At 37.5% G+C, this 18,235-nt stretch overlaps 1 protein-coding gene and 1 pseudogene across 1 annotated transcript in view; one reads left to right on the forward strand and one right to left on the reverse strand.

The window, feature by feature from the left end:
• DPP10 (dipeptidyl peptidase like 10) overlaps positions 1-18,235 on the forward strand; it is a 1,389,594-nt gene that overhangs the window by 355,362 nt on the left and 1,015,997 nt on the right. The window lies entirely within an intron of this gene.
• On the reverse strand, positions 14,995-16,573 carry LOC122902722 (annotated as a pseudogene).

Consider the following 18,235-nt stretch of genomic DNA (forward strand, 5'->3'; position numbering starts at 1 on the left):
AAGAACCAAGATGCCCTTCAACGGATGAATGGATAAGGAAGATGTGGTCCATATACACTATGGAGTATTATGCCTCCATCAGAAAGGATGAATACCCAACTTTTGTAGCAACATGGACGGGACTGGAAGAGATTATGCTGAGTGAAATAAGTCAAGCAGAGAAAGTCAACCATCATATGATTTCACTTATTTGTGGAGCATAACAAATAGCATGGAGGACAAGGGGAGTTAGAGAGGAGAAGGGAGTTGCGGGAAATTGGAAGGGGAGGTGAACCATGAAAGACTATGGACTCTGAAAAACAATCTGAGGGTTTTGAAGGGGTGGGGGTGGGAGGTTGGGGTACCAGGTAGTGGGTATTATAGAGGGCACGGATTACATGGAGCACTGGGTGTGGTGCAAAAATAATGAATACTGTTATGCTGAAAATAAATGAGAAAGAAAGAAAGAAAGAAAGAAAGAAAGAAAGAAAGAAAGAAAGAAAGAAAGAAATCTAGCCTGAAGCCTTAGAGTAAAGTAAAGTAAAGAGAGGACCCTATGAAGAGGGAAAAAAAGTGTGGCAGAAAAAAACACAGGAGTTGGACTCCGGAAGGTTGGGTTCCCATTAGTTATTTTGGAGTGAGATGCTGTTTGTTGCATACTTAGGAATTCCTTGAGCTGATTTTTAAACTGTTGGCAATTTGAAACCAGCACTGATAGTACTATTTACACCAGGAAGTTTGCTAACACTCTCTTAATCTGGTGTTCTCTCTTTCTCTCTTTCTTTTCCTCTCCCAGAGAGATTCCCAGCATGCTTATGATGGAGCGATATTGAAAAAGCCCCATAGTTTAAGCAGGAAAACCAATATTGGCTCAAGATGAAAATAAGGTAGTATTTCAAGATGAAAATAAGGTAGACAGAATTGCCAAACTGTTTTTGATGCTTTTGCACTCAGAGAAAAGTAGATCACTGTTAGGAGCCTAGGAACAGAACATAGGTGAAATTTTAAGTCACTAATAATTTTCAGTAGCTCAAACGTGTTCTTTTTTTTTTTTTTTTAAAGATTTTATTTGTTTATTTGACAGACAGAGATCACAAGTAGGCGGAGAGGCAGGCAGAGACAGAGGGGGAAGCAGGCTCCCCGCTGAGCAGAGAGCCCATGTGAGGCTCGACTCCAGGACCCTGAGACCATGACCTGGGTCGAAGGCAGAGGCTTAACCCACTGAGCCACCCAGGCACCCCAAACATGTTCTTATTACTAAAGTATGAACCATGATAATTGCAAACAGAAATATAAATATCCATGTAAGAACTTGGTTCCTCATATGTAAACATGTACATATGCATACATGCACGTACACACACAGAGAGTTAAAGAAACTTACAAACTCTCTTGATCCTCCAACTTTCTATTGAGTTAAAAGACCGGAAAAGAGAGACAAATGGAGATTAAAATGTCACGGCTGTTGTAATGAGCTTATTGGAAAATAAGACTTTAGATCTTTGGCCAGAGGAGTTAGCTCAGTCTGCCCCTGAATTAGACCATAACAACCAACTCATCTCACTGTAGTCAAAGATCGAAAACTCTAGTCATTTCCAACATGAGCAAACCCTTCTGCCATGTCCAGAGCACAGTAGCCTATCTTTGTTAGCAGCCTGGTTCTCAAAGACAAAGAGAAAAAATATCAGAACACGCACTCCCCGTTCCTTCCTTCAATGCCAGCAAATCAGAGGAGAATCATTCCTCCTTCCCTGGAGGAGCAGTGACTCAGGGGGAGGAGAGGGACAGGGTGTGGTTCATACTTTGGTGCAGTGGTTAAGTAAGATAGGTGGTAACTATCTACTATTACTATCAGCTCCCATGGGGGGCTGTCATGGAGAAAAGGGGGAGTTTATATTACAGAAGTAAAAAAAATCCCAACCATCCTATTATATTATTATTTTTATTTGCTTTTAGGGATGACGTTAGTTTTATATTAACATAGGAAGTTACATACATGCTAGTAGTAATGATTCACCTACATGGAAAGTGAGAGAGACATGAGAAGCCATATTCCCGTAGCGGTGGTAAGAGTACGGATTGATCCAACTTTGCGAAAGAAAAATAGTATATTTTTCAACCAAAAATATGCTTTCCCCCTTGCTTTTAGCAAACATACTTAAAAGAGTTAAATATTAAAGCGAAACACAATACTTGCAAGTTTATGTAATTAGGAGAGGGACAGAGCACATGGACTATAAAAGACAGAAAAATCTTCTATATAAAGTATGACTTTGGCCTTGAATAACAATGCCATTCCTCAGCCTGAGTTTCTTTTTTAACCTGGGTCCTGCTTGCCGCCATTTTGCTGTTTTTCTTTCATCTGCAGGTCATTTCTCCACAAAGAATAATCAGACTTTCCAGGAACTACTCACATATTCAAAAATTTTGAAAAAAAGTTCTGTCTCAGCATTGTCTTCTTGATAGCCTTTAGCCAAGAAATAGTTACAAAATCAAATGAAAAAAAGAAAATGACTGCCATAAGAGAAGATGTTTTAGTGTCAGATATCCTAAAGAACTCTGGATATCAATGTTATGTTTAATTTATGTAACACTTATCCACTATGCTGTGATTGTGGCTGGTAAGTGCCAGTCTTTAGAGCTAATTCATTTAGAATACATTGGGAAAATTTTCTGTGGACAGCAATAGCTGAGGAAAATCGAATTCTTGAACTTTCTGTCAGAGCACCAGCTCCACACCTCTTATATATTAACCAAGAGGAAGCTGATAACTTGGTACATCCTAATTTTAGGATATTAGGATAACAAGTTATCCTAATAACTTGTTACATCCTAAATTACACCCTAATTTGTTTCAGGGAAGTTTCTGGTTGCACAGGACATCAGTCCAACTGCGGCGGTGTGCAGTGTGGCCAACATATGCTAGTAGTGCTCAGGCAGGTCTCAGTCCCCCTCAGCAGTCAGTCCTTCCTCCCCTGGACAGCTCCCTCGCAGCCACACCACCTGAATACCCCTCATTGTTTTGCCTGTCTGGCTAATCATCTTCTGGATTCAGCAGCCATTGTTCCCAGAGAGAGCCCATCCTCATGAGAATCAATGACTGGAGAAAGACGGAAGTCAGTGTGTGGCTGCTTCTTCAAAGAACGTGATAGATTTTGTGAAGATAACATCTTCGTTATGGAAAAGGAGTAATTGTTTCTGAGAGGATATCCTTTTATCTTTAGTGATAGCACCCATATGTCAATAAAGGAAAGGAGACTGGAACCTAGCACGTGGGGAAAGTCACTTGTTTAATGTCACCTGACATCCTAAGTTGAACTAGAAAGGGGAGATTGAGGTCTTTTTTTTTTTTTTTAGATTTTATATTTTTATTTGACAGAGAGAGAGACACAGTGAAAGAGGGAACATGACGGGGAGTGGGAGAGGGAGAAGCAGCCTTCCTGCTGAGCAGGGATCCCTATGTGGGGCTCCATCGCAGGACCCTGGAATCATGACCTGAGCAGACACTTAACGACTGAGCAGGCACCCTGATATTTTTATCCATAGAACACTTCCAAGAATTTCATATCATACTTAATCTGATTTAAGGCTAATAAAATATTCAACATTTCTAACTTTAAAAAAATACGTAAATCTCATGGTCTGAGAATATAGCAAGCACTTTTATAAACACTTGTGTTTTTTCCAAGGAAGCAGATTACTTCTTAGAACATCCTTCATCCTCAGGCCAGTATAGTAGGGTCAAGAATAGGTATCAAGGAAAATTCGCTAGTAAAGAAAACTCTTCATCGTAGAGTCTAAATGATCTCTCCTAGTAGAATTCTTTTCTCTCCAGCTCTCACATCATATCAGGATCACCTTAATATTCTTTGCTGGGATATGAAATCATCTTTTGGAGCAGAGGAACATAAAGTTATTTTTATAACATGTTGCCCCAAATCTTTGTCTCATTTTTTTCTATTTTCCTTAAAATAAAAAATAAAACATATATTTCACTTAGGCTTTATCAGAATGGCAGGATACATATACCTTTGCTGATAAATGATTATGCCATCCTCTTTCACAGTATGGAATGTTTTTCTATGTATATTCTACCTCTTGGGTTCATTTTCCCTATCTCAATGTGCATTTCTTAAGTTTTCACACCTTATTTTCAGCTGAGCCAAACATTGTACTGACTCAACTTTATTATTATAAGATTGTGGACCAGAGCATTAGGGGCATCTCATGGTGGCCAATTACTAACTTTCCTTAAGAGTTCTGTTGAGCATCTGTTGAGCTAGATGTTAAGATGATAGAACTAGGTGATTCTGACCCAGTGGTCTTCCCATTAATGCCCCAATATGTCAGCATTATCTGGATGTGAGCAGATACCTAACTAATGGACTTTGATTAACATTATCCTAAAAGTATCACCTTCTTTAGATGTGAGATCAAAACCTAGCTTAGAGAGTCATTTAAGCTCTCAAAGCCTGCATTTTCCTTTCTATAAAATGGAAATAACAACACATATATCAAAAGGTTTTAGTAATAGTTGAATTAGAACATATGGTAACAGAAGCCAGACATGGGAACCTGGGTGACTCAGTTGGTTTCAGCTCGAGTCATGATCAAGTCCTGCATCCAGCTCCCTGCTCAGTGGGGATTTTACTTCTCCCTCTGACCCTCTCCCCTCTCATGTTCTCTCTTTCTCAAATAAATAAATAAAATCTTTCTAAAAAGCCAGACAAAAAGTCTACATACTATGTATGTAGACTACATATATACTATAATTTCTTTTCATCATTGAGAAGGCAAAACTTTAGGCATAGAGATTATATCTATATGGATACCCCATGAGTTGGTCATGCATGGTTTCAGATTGCCTTTAGATCTGGATTTTTGTAGTGATTTTCAAGGGACTTTAGTAAGTTCAGATTCCTACAATCAGATCACGCTTCTGCTTTGCTTCTTTATAGAAATGCAAATGCCTTAGAAATGTGCTAAGAATGAAAATGCTTGCTTTGGTTCCCAATTATACCTTGCAAGATAAAGGACATTAATTTAAGACTTGTTATGCTTAGCTCCTTTGGAGAAAGAGTGTGGAGAGAACTAATGTTTATTGATCCTGCATTATGTGTGAAACTCATTACATATGTTCATGTAAAAAAAAAAATCTTGGGTTTGTTGAGTTATAACTTACATAAAGTGAAAGTCTATGATGAGGTTTGACACATATGTACAGCTATATAACCGCTACAACAATTGAAATAAGCTATAAGTATATATCACCCTAAAATTTTCCTTATGCCCCTTTCTAACTGACCTCCTATCTGTACTTTCAATCACTGGTAACCATCTATCTGATTTCTGCCTGAAGTTTTGCCTTTTCAATGATGCCACAAAAAATAAATTACATAGTATGTAGACTTTTTGTCTGGCTTTTTAGAAAGGTTTTATTTATTTATTTGAGAAAGAGAGAACATGAGAGGGGAGAGGGTCAGAGGGAGAAGCAGACTCCCTGAGTAGGAAGCCGGATGCAGGACTTGATCATGACTTGAGCTGAAACCAACTGAGTCACCCAGGTTCTCATGTCTGGCTTCTGTTACCATATGTTCTAATTCAACTATAAATAAATAAATAGTCACCTGTCAATGTATGTGCATGCGTGTAACACACACACTCACATGAACAAATATCAGCAACCCAATGGCTAAGGTATTTATATTTATTTATATTTATTCATTCAAAATACCTACTGTGGGTCTTAATTTGTGCTGGGATCTAGGGACCGAGGGATGATTATATATAATTTCTGTCCTCAAGAACCTCATAAAGGGGCGCCTGGGGGGCTCAGTGGGTTAAGCCGCTGCCTTCGGCTTGGGTCATGATCTCAGGGTCCTGGGATCGAGTCCCGCATCGGGCTCTCTGCTCTGCAGGGAGCCTGCTTCCTCCTCTCCCTCTCTCTGCCTGCCTGTCTGCCTGCTTGTGATCTCTGTCTGTCAAATAAATAAATAAAAATCTTAAAAAGAAAAAAAAAGAACCTCATAAAGTAAAATGATCAAAAGACATGTATGGTGAGGTGGCACTTCTATGTGAGCCCAAACAGTTTCTGGGCAAACACTTGATCTTAGCCAAAAGGCCGAGAAGCGATGTTTCTAGGCAAACAAATGCTCTTCATGTACTGTATTCCATAACCAACCTATGCATAACAGTAAGGCTCCTTGAGGCTGTGTCTTTATTACTATTTTGTTAAAGTGCAACATACTTGAATTTCTAAGGAGGAAAAGAAACAGTAATCTTAAAGGACATTTGGTTGCTAGAGAAAGAAACAGAAAAAGATAGGAGGTCTGGGGTGACTCTGTTAGAGTCAATTAATCTTATTTTAATAAAAACAAATGTATACCCTAACACTAGCTTAAAATTTTTACTGGAAAGTTGAAGAATTTTTTTACAAAATATTTAAGTTCATAAGTTAATTGTGAAGCAGAAATGGCTATATTTATCATGATTGCAGATGATGGTATATGTTCTATATAGGCATTGGGATGTTTATTGATGGGCTGGTAATGAATGAGCAGTAGTGACTAAGTAACATCAGTGGGCCAGAGCTTTGCAAGGAATTGTTTAAAATATAGTGAGAGTCTGGGGCACCTGGGTGGCTCAGTTGGTTAAGCGATTGCCTTTGGCTCAGGTCAAGATCCCAGAGTCCCAGGATCGAGTCCCACATCAGGTACCCAGCTCCGTGGGGAGTCTACTTCTCCCTCTGACCTACTCTGCTCTCAGGCTCTCTCTCTCAAATAAATAAATAAATAAAATATTTTAAAAAATATAGTGGGAGTCCCATAAGAGTTAACTTCTTTTCCTGAAGCATGAAATTCAATTACTTCTTTGATCTAATGCTAACCTATATCTCAACTTCATCTCCTATTAATTATGGGCCAGCACCGGTCTTGAACTCTTTGTACCATTTAATCCTTTCAGCAATCATTTGTAGTAGTTATTACTATTTTTCCTTTTTAGGGATGAAAAATCTGAATCCCAGAGATATCAAGTGATTTTACTAAGATGACACAACTAGTAAGTAGGAGACATAGAATTTAAACTCAAGCAGTCTGTGTCCTGATCCTCACCCTCGCCTCTAGGAGAGACAATGATATGATAAGAGCTTAGATAAAGATACAACTAGAAGGCAGAAACTATGTATGCATCTTCTTGTTTAGTCCTCATAGTAACTCTTTAATTTACTTACTATTACTATCCTAATTTTATATATGTAATGAAATGTCCAAGGAAAGATAAATAGTAATTGTCACATCCCAGGAAAATCTACCACTAGAGTTCAAAAGAGTTATATTGCTCAAGCTGAGACATGCTGATGCAGGTATCTAAAAGTCTTTTCCAGCCCCAAAATTCACTGATTTTAAGTGGGAGTTTCTGATTTTTATAGCTGGTAGGGGGCAGACTCATATTGGTGACAAGTTTAGAGATGTCCTAAAGCCAGGCACAGAAATTCAAGGATCAGCATTTCTATCCCACTTCTGGGCATTATGGAAATTCTCCCTTATTCTTATCAGCTTCCCTATAATCTTGCTTGAGCTGAGCTTAAACTGAGTGGATTTCAGCCTGCAGGAATATCCTAGCAGGCTGGAGGAACCTCGTAAATTTTTATTCTCTAAGCAATGTTAGCATGAAGTCTTAGAACTCATTCCCTCCGAGTATATGGCATCAGTCAATAATTAGAAAGGGGAAGCCAGAAAACAGAGAATATTCACATTCCCAACAATTAAAATCACAACAGTCTTTGTTTAACCATTTGAATGACAATAGAAACACCTATCATTCCATCAATACAGTTCATAAATATTGGGTACCTCCAATAGATCATATACTGTTCTAGGCTTTGGCAATAAAAATAAGAGGCTGTTCTAAATCTCAAGGAACTACCATTTCAGGTGAAAGAGAGAGATATCTAAGTAAACAGATGTAAATTTACATTCATGGTAATACATATACAGAGGCACATGGGAACTACCTTGCAGGAGAGAAAGTACAGTGATAGGCTACACAAAGCAGGAGAGAATGGGAGTGAGGGAAGGATCAGGAGTTTTTTCCCAGAAGAGCTGGCAAATGAGATGGGTTTTGAAGGCATGAGGGGAAAACATGCTGATTTTAGATATAGCTATACATATAAAGAGACAAAGTCCCAGAGAAAAAATTAAGTGCACACACATCTTAGTTATCATGGAGTTCATCTAACTGAGTGAACAACTAGACAACATTTAGGGCACAAAACGTCCTCCATGATCTGACACCTGGCTACTCCTTTTCTGGAAGCTTTTCCTGTTGCACCAGGGGTAAACAACCATGCGCTGGTAGGTCCTACATCCATGCCTCTGGATGCATCATTCCCTCTGCTTCAGTGACCTTTGCTGCTCACAGAAGGGAAGGACCCACACTCATCCTTAAGGTTGCAGAGTATCAAGTACCTGGTTAAAGTAAACTTCCCTGATTTTCATTCCCCCAAATAATTGATCATTCCTTCCCTTGACATTTCTGTTTCTAGTACATACATCAGCTGCTCCCCAACATTATATAATTTTTAAAAATTGAATGCCTGTCTTCCTTACCATGCCATAAGCGACTTGGACGTTGGCACAGAATCTGAATTAACGCCAGCAATGTGATGGAGTTGGCACATATGAGCTCAGGAGAACTGAGTGTTCATAAGAATTCTGTGGGCCATTTGCTTGAAATAATCTATGGTGGGAGTAGTTACACTATGGAAATTGGCAAATACTATAATTTACAACCCTTTTTCATTTGTTTGTTTCCAGAGCTTCGATTTACCAGATCCCAATAACCATATTTCCTAGGTCTTGCTCATTATGACAAACAGAAAGATGTTAAAAAATGTTTGTTGGATAAATAAAGCAAGTAATATTAGAGCACGTTTTAAAGTAACACATCCAAGTTTTAATGATTTAAGTTAAATAAAGTTAGCGCAAAATATAAGAATAAATAGAAAATTAAGTGAGTAGAGAAACCTCTCTGTGCTCTGTGAGTTCTGAAAAAGGACCCTAAATTTTCAGAGAAGATATAGAGTGGTAATTATAGAGTGGTAGATAAAAACACTATTTAAGAGTCAGTTTTCGTGTAATTAAAAAACATGTAATTCCTACCACACAGAATTTTGCAAAGATAAAATATTATATGTGAAAAGTTTTATAAAATATATAGCATATGCACTGCAGTTGTTACTGTAGGATGAAAAATAATTGATACAGGCTTTATATGTATGTATGTTTATTTGTACTTGAAGACGTTCTTTACTCCAGGAACAAAGGGTATATGCTATCTGAGAATGGGTAAATTTCATTGTTTCTGATGAGCATATTCTCATCTATTTCTCAAAATTCTTCTTAATATGCAGCACAGAAGAACGAGAAGTCCAATCCACATCCAAAGACGCATCTAAAGATCATCTAAATCATGTATGGTGACACTCAAGGTACAATTCAGTCAGAGGAAAATTGTTCTCCAGCTGTGAACCTGAGAAACCAAACAAGTTATGCGTTTCCAAAATACAATGCAGGAGGGGTGGGGAGCAGACACAGGATAGACACTTTCATCCCAAAAGGGGAAAAAAATAGAAAAATAGAAAGGAGTAATGGGTCCTAAGTAAGTCCAAAACTTAAGTAGGTGAACAAAATTTAACTTTAAACTTCTAAAACAATCCTCTTTGGCTTGATGCTCGGAATTCTAGGCCCCTCGTGGTGATAGCCTCCTGCCCCCAGGGCTTGGTGGGAAGACTTCACAGCCACATTCTGCCTGGGCCTCGAGGTTCTGTGAGACTGGCATCCTGCACCTGTGACTTTCTGGCCTGAGGTTCCAGCACTGCAGCGGTTTTTAAAACCTAGGTGGAGGCTGTCATACTCCCTGGGCTTTGTGCTCCAGGTAGCGTGCGTGGCAGCCCTACTGATCTCCGAATTACCTATAGGGTCATTCTTCTATTGTCTTGAAGAATAATTCCTGGCCTCTACTGAGAAGGTTTGTCAACAATAATCTCCTTATCTAATGACCTCCTGGCCACACCCTGAGTGTTCTCACTTTTTGAAATATGGATATGCTAAGAATTTTCCAAATCTTTAAGTTTGCTTCCTTTTTGCTTAACAATTCCAACTCTTTGCTCTCTTCTAGTATTTTAGTATAAGGAATCAGGAGCCAAGACTCTATTTCAATTTTTGCTTAGCAGTTTCTATAGCTAAATATCTAATTTCCGCCCTTGAAGGTTCTTCCTGCTATAAAACACTAGGACACAAATACATTTCAGCCAAGGTCTTTGCCACTTTGTAACAAGGATTGCTTTGCTTCCAGTTTTCACTAACATACTCTTTCTTTCTGTTTGAAACCTTGTCAGAATGGCCCTTACCATCCATATTTCTACCTTTATTTTGTTCATTATTATGGAAGTATTCTCTAAGAAGTTGGAAGCTTTCTTTACAGTTCTTTTCCTTCAGAACTCTCTTCAGAATCACCTTTAAAGGTCCAATCAGAAGGATGTAGGCTTTTTCTAGAATAGACCTCAAATGCCTCCAGCCTCTATCCATTATCACGTTCCAAAGAAGCTGCCACACTTTGAGACATTTGTTACAACAACATTCCACTTCTTGGTAACAATTTCTGTCTTAGTCTGTTCAGGCTGTATAACAAAAATACCATAGACCACGTGGCTTAAACAACAAATATTTATTGCTCCCAGTTCTGGAAAGTCCCAGCTCAAAGTGCTGGCAGATTTGGTGTCTGGTGAGGGCCCACTTTCTGGATTGTAGACGACTGTCTATTTTCTGACTGTGTCCTCATATAGAGAGGGGGGAAGGGGACACTCTGGGTATGATTTCATTAGGGCACTAATCCTACTGATGAGGGCTCCACCCTCACAATGTAACCACTTCCAAAGATCCCACCTCCAAATAGCATCATGTTGGGTAGTAGGTTTTAAGATATGAATTTTGCAGAGAAACGTATTCAATCTATAGCAGCTTTTAGATCTTTTTTTTCTTTTTCTTTTTCTTTTTTTGAGAATTGCTTTTGGATATATTTTTCCTACTAAGTTACATTTCTTCTAGAAAAAGTTTTGGAAATTGACAGCTGTTCCATTTTTCAATCTCTGATATTAAGCCACTTGTTACATTCATTAGTAGCAACTAAAGAGGGGCACCTGGGTGGCTCAATCAGTTAAGCATCTGCCTTCAGTCCCATGCTCATCAGCAGAGAGCCTGCTTCTCTCTCTCCCTCTGTCCCTCTGCTGCTGCCCCTCCTTGTGCTCTCCCCACCCCCATCAAATAAATAAATAAAATCTTTAAAAAATTAAAAAAAAATACAAACAGTAAAGAGAAGAGTTTGACCTGATGCAACTGGCTGGGGAGAAGCAACCACCTCAGAAATGCTAAACCACACTGAAATTCATTATGACAGAGCTTGAGAAATAAATGTAAAGTAGTATTTAAATCCTCATCTCAAAACTGCAGTCGGTAATAAATATAATGCCAACAGCAACAAATATTTAAATGACAACTTCACATCTCTTCAAATGCAATGTAATGTCCTGGCTATATTATAATGACCTCATTGAACGTAAATGCCTTGATCTGTAGTACCAAGATATTTTATACTGACTTTTGTCATGTCACATACCCAAACAGCTTCATGCCCTTTAGATAGACTCATGCTCACCTATGATTTGGTGACAGGATCTGCCTAAAAAACTGTAAGGTGGTGGGAAAGCACTTTAGGGTCAAAATCTGGATATAAATTTGAAATTTTTTTGTCTTTTATTAGTTACTTAACACTTCCTGGTTTCAGATTTAGTACCTTTAAAATGAGAATAGTATTATTCATCCTGAATGTGTCTGAGGGTGAGATAATCAAATAAGCTATATTATTAATAAGAAATAAATTCAGTAAGATATTATCGACATTCTCATCATCATCCCTACCAATTTTCTCCTTCTTCTTCTTCCTCTTCGTCTTCCTCCCCCTCCTCCTCCTTGTCTTCCTTTTCTTCTTCTTCTTCATCATCATCATTATCATCATCACATTTAAGTAATATTCAGGGACTATGTTTTAACACTAGACTAAGTCTTACCCTGGGTTCAGAAGATCACAGTTGATTTTCAGAATGGAAGATGTTAAAGTGTATTACATAAGCAAACATGTTTAATTTATTAAAATTCTGGTGACAAAAACTAAAATGCAAGTGACATTAGTCATGGTTGGGATGTTTACTTCCGTAAAATGTGATTTGATTATATAATAATATTCAAAAATATCGAATGAGTCATATAACAATAGTTGCAGCAGATAAATCTGTAAATTCCCCAGGTTTTCATGGCTTAATACAGTAAGGGTTTGTTTTCTATTCATATTATAGTTGCTATAAGTTGGATGGGGACGAAGGTTGGTTCTGCGCCACACAATTATTGAGTGTTCCGGGAATTCCATCTAATGACTTCATTAAGCTCTAGAGTCTTGGAGTGTCCCATTGGAACTGTATTAATCAAGCTGGGAGATGGAAAGAAAAGAGAAATCATGGAAGATGGCACAGGAGAGCGCAGGAGTCAGGCCAGGAAACTGTATGGGCCAATTTCATGCCATTCCCACTGGTCAGAACTTGGCCTATGGCAGCTCCTAATACCCAAAGATGCTGGAATATGGAGTCCGCCTATATGTTCAGGTGGAAGATACGAAGGGAATTTGGGTGCTGGCAAGGCAGTCTCTGCCACAGGGTTCTAACATATAAAGCAAATCATGAATTTAATTGAATGAAAGACAATGCACAATTTAATAGTGTCAAAATCATCTATGATACTAGAAAAATACTGTATGATCTATTCTCCCCTTTCTTATACATGTAAAAATTAACAGAACTTTGATGATGGTCTTCTAATTAGTATATACCTCTGGGGAATGAAATTCTAGATAAAACCCTTAGTTTTCTCTCCTCCATGTGCATGTGAAGACCATGTTTCATAAAGATTAAGCTAAGTACTCTCAAGAAAAACATTAAGGCCACCAGACCCTTCTGAGGCTCGCTCTCTTTCTAGATATAGATAGATATGGATATAGATGTTCTGGTAGGACTTTTAGTGTTAAAAAATGACAAGCTTCCTTTGAGGTAGTTAGCTCAGGTCCAAAACAGCTCCTCTTCAAAGTTATATCAAGAACATGAGAGGTCTTCCAGTTTCTTTAGAGGTCCCTTTTGCCTTATCTTACAAAACTTGAACTCATGACTGAATTCTTTCAAACGTAGTTAATTTTTGACAGGATCCCATCAAATGTCAATTTACACTTTATATCCCATCATGAGCCCAACCTGACTTTACATCCCATTTGATTCTGTGAACTGTTTATAATGTGTTCTGACCTGTGAAAATCACCCCCTTACCATATCCTGGCATTAGGAATGCCCAGAACTGGACTAGAATCCTCCGACAGCACTTGAGAATTCTGTCAGTATTATTACTTCATCACATGGAATTTAACTTTTCATACTTTAGTGAGCATGGTTGTCAAGAATTCCAAAACTGGGATGCCTGGGGGACTTAGTCGGTTGAGCTGCTGCCTTTGGCTTGGATCGTGATGCCAGGGTCTTGGGATCGAATCCCGAGTCAGGCTCCTTGCTTGGCCAGGAACCTGCTTCTCTCTCCAACTCTGCCTACTTGTGCACTCTCTCTCTCTCTCTCTCTGACAAATAAATAAATAAAATCTTAAAAAAAAAATTCCCAAACGGTTTTCTCTGAGGGTAATATGAGAAAGAGGAAGGAAGTTAGGAAGTTAAGAAGGATGGAAGGGAGGAAGGAAGGAAAGAAGGGAGGGAGGGAGGAAGTTAAGGAAGGAAGAAAGGGAGGAAGGGAGGAAGGAAAGAAAGAGAAGGAGGGAGGGAAAAGGGAAGGAAAAGAAAGGACAGAAGGAAGAAAGGAAGAAGGAAAGATCTGCCCTGCCTAATTCACAGGATCAAATGCAGATAATACTGTTGTGATAATGTAGGTTTTTGTAACCTAATTCCATCAACTAGTCTTATACTTTTGCTTTGAGGAAACAAAGCAGGTGGCAAATTGTCATACTTCATTTTTCCCCCATGGAGCCTTCTGTATGTGTGAACCTATATTCCTTGGAAAATGTAAAAGATTTATAGTTAATCAATGTAAGCACCAATCTAATACCAATCTAATTCCAGAAGTTTGAGTTCACATTATTATTTAATGCCTTAGGGTACAGGAGACAATTTGGATTTAAGATATACACTAAAAGACAGTATGTTTATACATTAAAACAGCCAGTTGTTATCCTTAAATTCCATTAAATTTTCAGTGTTTACTGTTACCTTAACACATCATTAAATTATGAATACACTTATTTAGATGCCACAGACCTCAAGAAAAATGCTTTGGTGTTTGAAGGGTGTTATTATTTTCATTATTAGAAATTTTGTTAAACAGTATTCAAGTAAGATGTCTGAAATGCTTACAGAATTGATTGGTTAATTTATCAACATGAGCATATTTTAAATTAATAAACTTCCTAGTTAAATTACTTGAATACATTCTTATTTTGACTTGTTACAAATGAAAGTTTTGCACATGTTGAGGATAGATATGAGACAAGACATTCTTTAAGTCAAGAACATTACAGTACTATCGGGGAGATTATTCTGTTGAGTACCATTTGTCAGTTACTAAGAATATAATGGCAAATGAAACACTTAATTTACATGTGCTTGTCTTGTCTCTCCTACTAGGATATAAGTTTCAGAAGGCAAGGAATGTGTTTCACAAGTTTCTTTCCCTTTTTAACCACTCTTAAGATTCTCAAAAAAAAATGCTATGTATTTGTAGCCAACAAAATAATAGTTGAAGAAGATAAAAAATAAGTGAATAAATACAAAATAACTTTCTATAGAGAGGGATATCAATACCAAGAAAGTTCCATTCACCCAGGGTAATGTCTCTACACATACAGTTCAGGGGCAAAAGGTTCTGTTTTTCTCTAAATCTTCTTAATACATGGCTGTTATTAGTTTGCTATATAAATGATTGGAAAATCTCACAGATGCAAGTTGCTTTTAGCTGTGAATCTTCAGACACTTTAATGCTTCCAAATGAATTCAAAGTGCTGTTAGATATGTCATTAAGTGGTTATCCATGGGCTGTGGGATTCATGGCTTAATATTTATTTATGCACTTATTCTTTTATTTTTGGGCAAAGGGAAACAGATATACCCATTCTTTGTGACACATGGTGCAGGCACATGAAAAGATTCATTGATAACAATTTCAGGGCACATGATAGAGAAACTCATTGTTTTTCCATCAAGAAATACTCTGGAACCAGCAGAACTTGACACACTGTGAAAAGCATCCTCGATGAGGAAACACCACCGCTGCGATCTTCTACATATAGAAAAAGGGAAACAGGGAACATCTAGGTGAATATAATAATGGAAGCCTCCTGACAGAGAAAATGACCTTTAAAAAAAGGGCCAAATCTTGTGCGCTCAGTCTGTGATATCTGCTTGTTCTTCCATCGATTTATCTCATACCTGTACAGCCAGCTTCTTGCTTAACTGCTGAAAGGGAGAAAGGAATGAATGTCCAAGGCCACCCACATTTGTGTCCAGGCATGCATGTATCTTCCAGATTCTCCATAATCCTCATGTATCATTTTCTTTTTTATATATGAGCAATTATCTGATTTATAAAAAGATGCAATAATATTTAAAATGAAACAAAATATAAATTTCCAAACAACATCAAAAAGTGACTGTATTTAACCATACTCAGCTCACAACAGAGCAAATGGATAAGAATATTCGTGCTAAAAAAAAAAAAAAAAAAAAAAAAAAAAAAAGAATATTCGTGCTATTAGCGTTTTGCTAATATGGACTGGCAACAGAAAAAGCCAGAAAAGGAAGACAGAGAAACACCATCTTTTAAGAATTAGAACCGAAGGGTCCCATAATCATCAATGTTGTACCTATGGTTAGAAATGTACATGATGGGAACTCCAGCAATCTTCTGGATCCTTCCTTTAAGGTCCCGATGGACTGTGGCCACAATGTAACACTTGTGCTACAAGTGTTTTGAGTAAAACACATTTACTCTCTGTACTAAGCAGTCATCTGCATAGGTTCCCTTGTGTGTGCATGGTAATCTTTCAAATCTTAGATCCTTGGTAATCTTTAGAGCCACTCAATACTTTTGTCCCAGTTTCTCAATTTCTGCCATTACACAGTCAGTTATACAAAGGATACACTTGGTGTAAAGACAGTCCATCATTGACTGTACTAAATCAAGTTTGGCTTTAATGGAAAAGTTGATAAAGTTGGTGTCAACCAGGATGTGGTAAGGTGGACCCAGCTGTGTGTAATATTGGAAGAATAAGCAGGAAGGATGTTGGGGGACTTCTCTTTCCTTGAGTGCACTAGAATCTTTCTTTTCTTTTCTTCTTTTTTTTTTTAATGTTTAAATCTGTCCTTCTCTTTAAGCCTCTGATCTTGGAGACTAAGCATTCGCTTCATGGTTGCATACTTTCTTGCTTTCTTTTGCTTCCCCATGTTCATGCTATACGCTTGTTTCTTTCATGTATCATTTTCTTAACAAGAAAATATAATTTTTTATTTTGTTTTTACAAGGTACATGAAATCTTGTAGGATACTTGTTCAAATCCCTTTCACAAATGCATCATCCCATTTTATCCTTAGGACAACCTTATAAAAGTAACCTTAAACAAGTCTTACCCTGATTCATAGCTGAGGTAGTGAAGGAATTAAAGTGGCTCAGAGTCACTATATTCTTCAAAGTTAGCTCTGGAAGCTGAGCCTAAGCCTACCAATTAAAATTGTGTGTGTGTGTGTGTGTGTGTGTTGTACACTTTCCTTGGAAATCTTCATACTGATTATGAGAATAACTAATATTCTATTTTCCTTTAGGTTTTGTAGATGAGAAATGAAAGTAAGATGTGTGTGTGTGTGTGTGTGTGTGTGTGTGTGTGTAACCATACCACAATTCTTTATATTTACATTTAGCTCGGGCAAAAAGTCAGAGGAAGGAAACTCCTTAGAATTAGAATATTTAGTTTATAGAATATAAAGTCAGCCATCTAAGTGCAGAAGAAAAATAAGAGTTATACTGACTGCTTCTGAGAGGACATGAGAATCAAATGGTCAATGAAGTGTAGCTGTTATCAAGACCAGTTTAACTTCTCTTTTTATTTTATTGTCACATTTACAGATTTAGAGCATTCAGAACCATGCATAAACACATTATGCAAAAGTAAGTAATTAAGTGGCTAGTGACTATAGCAGCATTTTATGTTAACTGCATCCTTAAAGTAAATGTTACCATATCCCAGCTTTTCTTGAGAATAATTTCAGTGATTTCAATTAGCTCATTTCAGTAATTTCTCACGATGCACCCCACGTGGTGGAATGGAAAGAAGAGAGTGAAAGAACCACTGGACATCAGCTTGAAAACACCTCTGAGCTTTCCAGTTGTAAGAATCAGGAGAGACCATATTTTGCTCCTGTCATTTCTGTCACATAGGGTCTATATAATAATCAAATGAGACAGCACTGGTGAAATACACTAATCCAAAAGCATAAAGCATTTCCTTTACAAGGAAAATTAAAATACAGATTGGAAACAAAAAGCATCTATGAGCGAAATCATTAAAATTAAAAGCTAGTTTAGTAAGGATTTAAAGAAATTTAATGATGTAATATAAAACCTAAATTAAAGCATCTAAAAGTAAACAAGATTTGGAAAGACCCTTAACTCAGTTATTGGAGGTGTAAAACTGCATCTAAGCAAAAATGGTAAGAACAAAGTTAATTGAAAAGTGGAAGGTGCTTAAACAGAAAATGATAAACATCAATGATAGAACTAAACTAAACATCAATGATAGAACTAAACTAAACACCAATGATAGAACAGGCCAAAACAACAGAAAAAAAAGCAGTTCAGAAGGAAAGTCTATACCAAAAAAAAAAAAAAAAAAAAAAAAAGTCACAGTTAAAGTACAAAGGCAGTTATTTTTGTCCTTTCATTTATTCAACGGTACCGACCGAAAGTAGGTGTGACAAGAGTGAGTGAAGGCAATGTGCTGCCCTTGCGGAGCTTACTTCAGAGAGACAGGAGGTAGATCTGAAATAGCTAAAGACATACACATAAAATGAATGCCTCTGGCACTGCTTTTGAGACACATGGAATACCCCCAC

The sequence above is a fragment of the Neovison vison genome, chromosome 3 (genome assembly GCF_020171115.1).
Source record: "Neovison vison isolate M4711 chromosome 3, ASM_NN_V1, whole genome shotgun sequence".
Lineage (NCBI taxonomy): Eukaryota > Metazoa > Chordata > Mammalia > Carnivora > Mustelidae > Neogale > Neogale vison.